The sequence below is a fragment of the Corapipo altera genome, unplaced genomic scaffold, assembly GCF_003945725.1.
Source record: "Corapipo altera isolate COAL_440 unplaced genomic scaffold, ASM394572v1 134, whole genome shotgun sequence".
In the NCBI taxonomy this organism is placed as follows: domain Eukaryota; kingdom Metazoa; phylum Chordata; class Aves; order Passeriformes; family Pipridae; genus Corapipo; species Corapipo altera.
The window spans coordinates 310,489-319,572 of record NW_020885059.1 but is presented as its reverse complement, the minus strand read 5'-3'; the positions used below and the strand labels follow the sequence as shown (position 1 = coordinate 319,572).

Here is a 9,084-nt window from a genome sequence, read left to right as displayed (position 1 = left end):
CCACCACCCCACGGAACATCCAACAGCCCTGGAGCTGCAGGATCCAATCCACCACCCCACCTTCCAGCCTCCAGGAGCCGGGTCCAGGTGTGGATGCAGTGACCTCCCTCCAAATCAAAGGAGGGTGGGATTGGGGCAGTAAATCCCACCCTGGTGCACATCAGCCCGGCAGTAAATCGGAATCCTCGCCGTGCCCTCTTTATTATCACATTCACAGCATGAAGTTATGAGCTTCTTCACAGCTCCTGCTATAAAAATGTGATGGATGGCGGGGGAACCTCGGGGAGTTAATCTATTCTCCCATTAAATTTTACTTTAATTGGTCTTTGAGTCAATCAGAAACTCACTAGACAGTGAATTAAGAAAAGAAAAAAGGGGGGAAAAAAAAAGAGTGGAACAGGGTGGGGGGAGCAAAAGGAGGTGCCTTTTTTGCTGGCTGGATATTACAACGCTGGATTAGCCTTCCAGAGGCAGGAGAGGGGCTGGCAGGCCACGCTGAGAGGGTTCTGCATGGCTTGAGGTATCACCACAGAGGGGCAGAGCCAGTCAAGGGATGCAAAAAGAAAAAAAAAAATCCTTGGAAAATACACAGGAGAGTGGATGGAACCTGGTCAGCAGTGACAACGGAGCAGCGGCGCCGGCGCCGGGAGAGGGAGGATGGAAACGGCATCACTGAACAACCAACAACAACAACATTAACAGGGAGGCTGGGGCAGCGCTCCTGACCTCTGGAAACCACTGGAATTACACAGCAGCAAAGCCCGGGCTCAGGGAGGCCCTGGCACTGCCCTCATCCCAAGTTTGTGCTGGCACAGCCGGGAGCGAAGGGTGAGGTGTAAAATCCCCCCAGGGGGCTCCTGATAAAGGGACCAACATCCTCCCAGGATCTTCTGGCTCATTAGGAGGACAGGAAGAGCATCAGAAGAGCCTGCAGAGCAAACATCCCCCCAAAAATCCAGCTGCAGCAGGAGGGATCCCAGGCGGAGGGGACGGGAAGGCAGAGCTGGGAACGACGCTCCCGGAGTTTATGCCCTGGAATATATGATAATCAGGTTTTATGGGAGTGAGCCCCAGGGACAGGCATTGTCTCTGCAAACAACAGGCTTGAGGGAAAAGCTGAGGTTTGAATAATGTGCTCAACCTTCACTTATGGTAATGGTTATGTGCATATATGCATATGTGTGGATATGTGGGCACACACACACAGAGAGACAGACAGACAGACAGACAGACCCTCGGCGGGCACAGAGAGCAGGGACTGGCTCTGCAGGAACCCTGCTCTGCCTGCAGGACCTCGGGAGCAGAACAGCAGCAACTGGAGTGGGAAACACCTTGTCCTGGGCTGGTACAAGAGACTGAAACCAGTAACTCGGGCAGAGAGGAACCAGTCCCAGAAGTGGCACAGCCCTAAGAAGGGGTGACACAAAGCTGGGGGGCTTTGGGGCACAGTTGGACCCACCAAGATGGTCGATATTTGAGCCTGGTGGAGCTGTGAGGGTGCAGCACCCCCAGGCCCCCATCTCAGAGGGTGAAACCTCACCCTGGGGAGGGGCTCAGGCTCTGAAAGCCCCCGGGTTGAGCAGCCCCAGCACAGGTAGTAGGTGGTGGGGCTGCAGGGGGAGTTCACAGATCCCCCCTCCACAAACCATCCCCTCCCAGGTGTGTGACTTCCCCAGGAGTGCTGCAAACATCCCCTTTAAAGCCCTGTGCTCCTGGAGTCCTGGGAACACCCAGCACAGCTCCGTTTTCCTCACAGAGGAGAGAAAAAGCTTTAAAACACGAGGTAAGAGGCAGAACACAAAGCCAGACCCCCCATTTGGGACATTCCAGAAGGAGGGGCAGCCCTGTCTCCACCTGGAGGGCAGTGGGGAGAGCACTGGGGGGGGGTCCCAGGGGGCTCCCCTGATTCCACCTGCTGGGATTGACCAAACAGCACCTGCTCTGAGAGCCAAAAAGTCCCGATTTTGCATTTTGGGAGAGGAAGAGGAAGGGGAAGGTTGGGGAGAGCCGACAGTCCTGCATCCAGCCCCATCCAGGCTGGATCCCGGCATTCCCACGCCTCCTCTCTCCAGAAGGAGGACTGGGTGATGCTGTTCCAGCCCTCCTAAAACACACCTGCACCAGGCTGAGAGGCTGCAGAGCACCCCAGGCTCCCTGCACGGGCTCCAGGCCTGACCCCGGGATGAACTCTCGGAGCAGAGGCAGCGATGAGTCCCTCGGGAATGTGCCCTTTCCATGAGGATGGGTGGCAAGAGGGGGGAGAGAGGGCTGGAGGCAGGCAGGAGTGGTCCTGGCTAATTATGGAAATGAGATCTCTGCTGCAGCAGACTCGGGGCTCCATTTGGACTGACAGCTCCTGAAGGGATCATCTGACGCCCTTAATGGGGGACCAGGGGCTCGGGGTCTGTGTGCCAGTAAATCCTGCACGTCCACGGAGCGGGGACGTGGGGAGGGGGGACAAGCCCAGATGTGCTGGAGGGGGCTTTGGGGACCACTCTGCATCCAACTGCTGGCTTTGCTCCACAGGAAAATAGGGAAAACACATCACAGGCACTCACTGCACCACCTCCTGCATCCCTCCCCTGGCAGGGCTCGGTGCCCAGCCCTCAGCTGGCTCAGGGTAAATCCCAGGATAATGTGCCAGTGGCTGTGGGAATTTGCCCCCACCCACCCAACTCGTTCTTCCAACACCCCCCCACCATTCCCCACCTTCCCTTGGTGCTGATGCGGCTCAGAGTGGACCAGGGGGGCAAAGCCAAGACCAGAACTCGGAAGCGCCTGAATCCCCATTCCAGGTTTTCTGGGAAGACTCGGCAAAGGCACAATTTACCCCCCAGACAGTTCCTAGTGCTCGACATCCACCTCTGGAAACCCGGTGAGGGCAAAGACCCGGCGGGGCTGCGATTCCCTGCCGGTGACTGCAGGGACACTGTCCCCCCACGGCACAGCAGGACATCCCAAAATGGTCCTGGACCATCCCCGTGGCAATCCAACACCTCTGTCCCTTTGCCAAAGCGCTGTGTGACCCCTTGGGCAGCACCCCAAGGTTTAACACCCCCCAAACCCACCCCGAGCCGGAGCGGGGATGTCACGAAACGAGCGGTTTTAAGGCCGGATTAAAAAGCACAGGTTTTTTTCCCTTCCCCGTTTCCCCGTTTCTCATGAAGTTGGAGGGTGAGATGGGGCAGAATCCAACAGAATCCAACCTCTCCCCTGCCCACCCACCTGCCCACCCCCTGCCACCCTCCGGGCTCGGCTGGCTGGGGAATGAGCCCCGTCCATCAGCGCCGGGGCAGGAGCGCTCGGGAGGGCGTCGTTCCGCCGCAGGAGAATGGACTTCCCGAGCACATGGACCTTAAACTGCAGGGAAACAGAGCCCTAAATCTCTGGCTGCAGATTTACGGCCTCCATTCTCTTTCTTTACTGCAAATACAATCCGGCAGTAATGGTCTAACACAGGAACACCATCACCAACCGGCTGATGGCTCACATAAAAGCAATGTCAACCAAAAACTATGAGTTTATAAAAGGGAACAAACCCTCAACAGTGACAAGAACATGAAACCCATTAACAATTTAAACACTCTCCATTTTTTATTCCCCACCTTGAAGCTATTACGGCTGATAGAAGGCTTCACAGCTGAGTTAACCACTTCAAGGGAGGGCTGCTCGCACGCAGGGTTCGCCGAGGTGGGAGGTTACGTGGTTCCAAACCAGCCACTTTGGCTCCTGCAAAGTGCTCAACCACCCTTCCCTCCCCTGGACCTGCTCAGCATCCAGCAGGATTTATCCATGTGCCGTTTCCAAGGCTTTGGAAAGCTGTCCAGTAACCCCGAGGTACCAAAAGATTATTGCCATGGTTACTGGAGGGGGGGGGGGGGAAACAAGAAAAAGAAAAATTGCAGGTGCGTTCTAATTGTTTTTCCTGGAGATTTTCTTGCTGCTCTGGGTCTCTTTTGGCACCTATGGAGCAAATACTTGTGGAGGCTCTCGTGGAGTCCCAGAGCTGAGCCCTGAGCCAGCCTGGGGTAGAGAGGAGAGCCCACCTGCCCTGAGACTTCTCAGGGAGCTTTCCCAGAGAACACAGGCAAATCCCAAATAAAGAATCCCAGGACGGTTTGGGTTGGGAGGGACCTTAAAGCTCACCCAGTGCCACCCCCCTGTCATGGGCAGGGACACCTTCCACTGGCCCAGGTTGCTCCAATCCTCATCCAACCTGGCCTTGGACACTTCCAGGGATGGGGCAGCCACAGCTCCCCTGGGCAACCTGTGCAATCCCACCCTCACAGGGAGGGGTTTCTTCCCAATATCTCACCTAAATTTCCCCCTCTTTCAGTTTGAACCCGTTACTCCTTGTCCTACCACGGCAGTTTCTGATGAAAATACCTGGGGTGCCACTGAAAGTCAGACCCAGCTCAACCCCCAGATGGTGAATGCCCTTGCTGAGGGCTCGGCACACGGTGCCAGCTCCCAGGGAAGCCGCTCCCGGCTCTCCACTGACCCTGAAAACACCATTTTACCTCTCTAACTATCAATTTTCTCCAGCTGCAAAACAGGGATAACACCAGTTAACCTCTACTGCAAAGTGCTTGATAATCCTCAGTGTAAAGTGCTCTGTCCTAGCTGGAAAATGACTGTAATTTTTCCCTATTATTAGAGGAATTAAGATGGGGCTGATCCTCATCCAGCCTGATCCTCCTCTTTTCCATGAGCTGCCCCAGGAGCAGGAACAGTTTTGACTCCTCCAGGGTCTAAACAAGCAGCAGCTCCATGCAAGGTGCAGAGACATCACTGATCCCTGAGGGATATGCATGGAATCATGGAATGGTTTGGGCTGGAAGGGACCTTGAAGACCATCTCAGGGTGGGATTGCCCAGGACACGGGCAGGGACACCTTCCACTGGACCAGGTCACTGGGATCGTTCCCACCACTGATAAAAACAGGGCAAAAACCGGGAAAGAGAGCGAAAAAGATTCCCACACAAACAGCTCCAGAGCCCACTTTTTTCCGGGCTGGCTCCACAACCTCCAGCACCACATCCTGATTTCCGAGGCCGTGGGTGCGACCTCGTGCCCAACAAACCTCCCTCACAGGGATCCCTGTGGCACCACCACCCCCTCCCTCCCTCCCTTCCTTCCTTCCTGCCCCCGGGGGCGACCAGCAGGAAAGCTGGGAAGGGTTTGGAATCAGCCCCTCTGTTCCCAAACGGGAGGAAGTGGCACTGGAAGGAGGCTCCTGCCACAAAGCCGCTCCCATCCCATGGAAACGCCGCCGGCAGATGGGGCCAGAAACGTTTCCTCCTCCCCTCACCGAGGCTTCGGGTTCAGCTTCCTCTTTATCTCTCTGTCAGGCTGTAAATGCCTCTCGCTCCATCCCCTGCAGATGGGATGCACCAGCCCAGCTCCCTTCCTCAGGAGGTTTCATCCCTTTTTATCCCCCAAAACGGGGAAGGAACGGAAACGGGATCAGAGAGCCCGAAGGGAAGAACCCACACCCTGCCTGATAAAGATCCCTGTGAGGAGATAAAAGCAGGACCCACCAGCAGCTCTGATGGGGCCAAAACCGAAGCACCCCCAGCTCCAGGCCCCCCCACATTTGCATATCTAATCACAGGCCTGGATTAATGGACCCTCCTGTTTACCTGGGTTCGATATTTACACGAGCAGCACGAACATCTGCAGCTTCATTAGGCAAGATAAAAGTTAAGGACTATAAACCTTTATGCTTTCCAGTCGTAAAGCTGAGGGGTCAGAAGGGAATTTCTAAACACAGGGAAGTTACTCCAGCACTGCCCGTGACGGGGTTTTCTTGTGACTCTCCAGAGCAGCTGCTGCTGGACACTGGCAGGTCCTGGCTGGTCACTGGGAGGTCCTGGCTACTGGAGAGGGTGGGGGGGGGGGCCAGGAGTCTGATGGGAGCTGGCACTTCCCACATTTCCATGGTCTCCCTTTTATATCCCATCCCACCTTCCCACGGTCTCTGTTTCACGTCACATCCCACGTTTCCACGGCCTTCATTTTCTCTCATGCTTCACATTTCCACTGTTTCCATTAAATATTGCATCCCACACTTCCATAGTCTTTGTTTCACACTGCATCCCGTATTTCCAAGGTCCTCATTTTGTACCACATCCCACATTCCCACGTTCCCTGTTTTACATCGCCCACCTCCTGTACGATCTGGGTTTTTGCTTCTGATTTAAAGACCTGATACTCCAGCTTTATACCAAGAAAAGCCACATTTAGGCACCGTAACCAGTGTCCTCTTGAGTAGAATGGGAAAAACTGTCACCTCTTTGACCTAATTCTGCCACTTGTTCAAAAATTTGGGCAACTTTCATCACCCCAGGTACTTTGTGTCTCACAAAACTCAGCTCCAGACTCTTCCTACCCAGGAGCTGCCCTGGCTGCCCACACAGTCATTCCTGGGGCTGCTGCTTTCCCAGTCTTAGGCCCCAGAACCCTGAGCTGGAATTCCACAGCCTCATTCCCTGCTTTTTAAATGCCAAGCCTCGTTTTTCCATCTTAGCCCGGACCCAGGCTGTGCTCCACGACACCTCTGAGCCCACCACAAACCATTTTTAGCCCCACTCCAACCCCTCTGAGCCCCTCCATAACCCCCCTGAGCCCCCCTATAACCCCTCTATAACCCCTCTGAGCCCCTTTATAACCCCTCTGAGCCCCTCTATAATTCCTCTGAGCCCCCCTATAACCCCTCTGAGCCCCTCCATAACCCCTCTGAGCCCCCCCACGCCACCTCTGCAGTTCCAGATCCACCTTCCCACGATGGACAAGCCATAAAACCCAAACCCCCATCCCCCCCATCCCTGTGGGATAACCATATCTGAGCAGGCAGAGCCTTGTCCTGGGCCATAAATCAAACCCTGGGCACTGGGGGCCAGCAGCCCCTTCCCTAAACACGGCATTTCCGCAGCCAGCAACAACCCAAACAGGAAAGGGAGCTGGAAAAACACACGGATACTCTCAGACACCCCCCAATCCCAGGGGCAGGAGGAGCCGGACGGGGCGATGGTGCTTTTGACCCCCATGAGATTTGGAGCAGGGAGGGGGGGAAAAAAACCTCCCCAGCAAAGCTGGGATGGGAGACACGGTGCTTCAAAGCCCCAAATTCTGGGTCAGAGCAGTTAAAACCCCCTGATTAATAATAATAATAACAACAGTGCCAGGCTGATGTTAATTAGGACGGGTGGACTCTTGTTCCAAGAGTTTCCTAAAGGTTGTTTGGGGGAATGGATGCTCTGGGTTGTTTTATTGCACTGCACACCCCCAATCTTTGGTTTTAAGGACAGTGGGGGGTTTTTTGGAGGGGTCTGGACTAAAAGGGGGAAAGTTTTGCAGGAGGAAGGGAGCTGACAACCCTCCTGTGCTGAGACCCAGGCACGGGATGCTCCAACCCCTGCCCCGACGGCCACAGGGGAGCTGTTCCCACCCTGTGTCCCAGAGCCTCCACATCGGCCACTTTTCAAGGATAAAACGGGTTTTAAGGACTGGTTGTGTCCCACAAGGGGATCTGAGGGTGTCTGGAGGTCCTTTCTATCTGGAATCAGATGTGCCTCGGGCTGGTGGAGTCGCAGGAGCTGCTCTAGGAGGGTCCCACAGGCACCTCTGCCAAAAAACCCAAACTCCTCCCTCGGTCCATCCCCACAGCAAAGGGGGTTTTACCCCCAGGTCTCCCACACTGACTCCAAAAATGATTTTCTTTCACATCCACCCATTTCCCCCTACATTTTACACAAAGAAACAAAGCCCAGGCAAACTTCTGCCCAGGCCCTGCGTGGGGTCAGCCACACCAGGACAGCCCAGACAAGCAGGGAATCATCAATAAATACCATTTTTCCCAGAGGACTGAGGAACCCCTGACCAGTTTTTCCCACCACGAGCTGCTTGCACGCCCCAAAACTCCCAAGTTTCGAGGGCTCCTCCCTTTGAATATTTAACAAAGATGTTTTTTAAAGGAAGAGCGCAAACCCAGAGGGATTTACTTTTATCTTTTTAATTGTGGGGAGCCCTCTCTGCGTTTGTGTTTTTCCAGGATTAACAGCTAAAGCAGGAGCTCTCTAGTTTTGTTTTTTTTCCCCAAGCCTTCTAATTCCACTAAACATCCTCTACCCTGAAAAGGACTCCGCAGAATCCCATAAAACATTATTTATCTGCGTGCGTTAGCCGCACGATACTGTAATTTCCAGAATAAATGCCGGGTGTAAATTGTTGTTTATGTTGGAGTCTGACTGTCTTTACGAGAAACAAAGTGAAAACCGAAATCTTCCCGGCTTTATTTCTTCCGCTGAAACCTCTCCTGCAGAAGGAGAAGGCGCCTGGTGGAGCGGCTTTAATGGATGGCTGTAAAGATTGGTGGGTTAAAACAAAGTGCAGGGAATCACCTTCTTCTTCTCTCCCCCCCCCCCCCCCTCCCCATTTTTACTGCCAAATCCTCAGCTGGTGTAAATTGGTGTAGCTCCAGTGACTTTGGTTCATCTGGCCCACGAGTGTCATTTAAATCAAGCTAAATTAAAGGGAGAGCGGCGCCGTTCACACGGTTCTAATTAAAGGCCCATCAACGATCCTGTCACCAGCCCTGCCTGATCAGAAACACTTTTTCCCACCCCGTGTCCAGCCCTGAACGGGAGGCTCAGTGACCCCAAAATCCCCCCTGGGGAATCTGCACCCCCAGGATGCCCCGAGGTGCCTCCCTCCATCCTCCTGATTCCCTTCGTGGATGAGCATCTTTGGAAGAGCCTGATGGTCCCTCCAGGAAGGACTTTGGGGCAGGAGCTCTCCTTGCAGCTCAGACCTGGGCTGTCCAAGCCTGGGCTCGCCCCATTTCACTTCTGACACCCACGTGAGGTGTCTCTGTCGGCCTCTTCCCGGGGAAAAACCTGTCCCTGGGGATGTCCCACTCTGTGCCAAGGTCCTGTCTGACAGTGGGGAAGGATCTGAACCATCAGAACAGGAGAACTTGGGCTTCACCCTGACCCTCCTCTCTGCTGGAGGCTCCACGGGGTAAAAAGGGATTGTCAGACCCAAGGGTGGGGTGGAGCTGAGCTGGGAGGACCTGGAGTGGGA

General features: G+C 54.7%; 1 protein-coding gene across 2 annotated transcripts in view; it reads right to left on the bottom strand.

Moving 5' to 3' along the window:
- SKAP1 (src kinase associated phosphoprotein 1) overlaps window positions 1–9,084 on the bottom strand; it is a 149,593-nt gene that overhangs the window by 48,572 nt on the left and 91,937 nt on the right. The gene's annotated exons all lie outside the window — the stretch shown is intronic.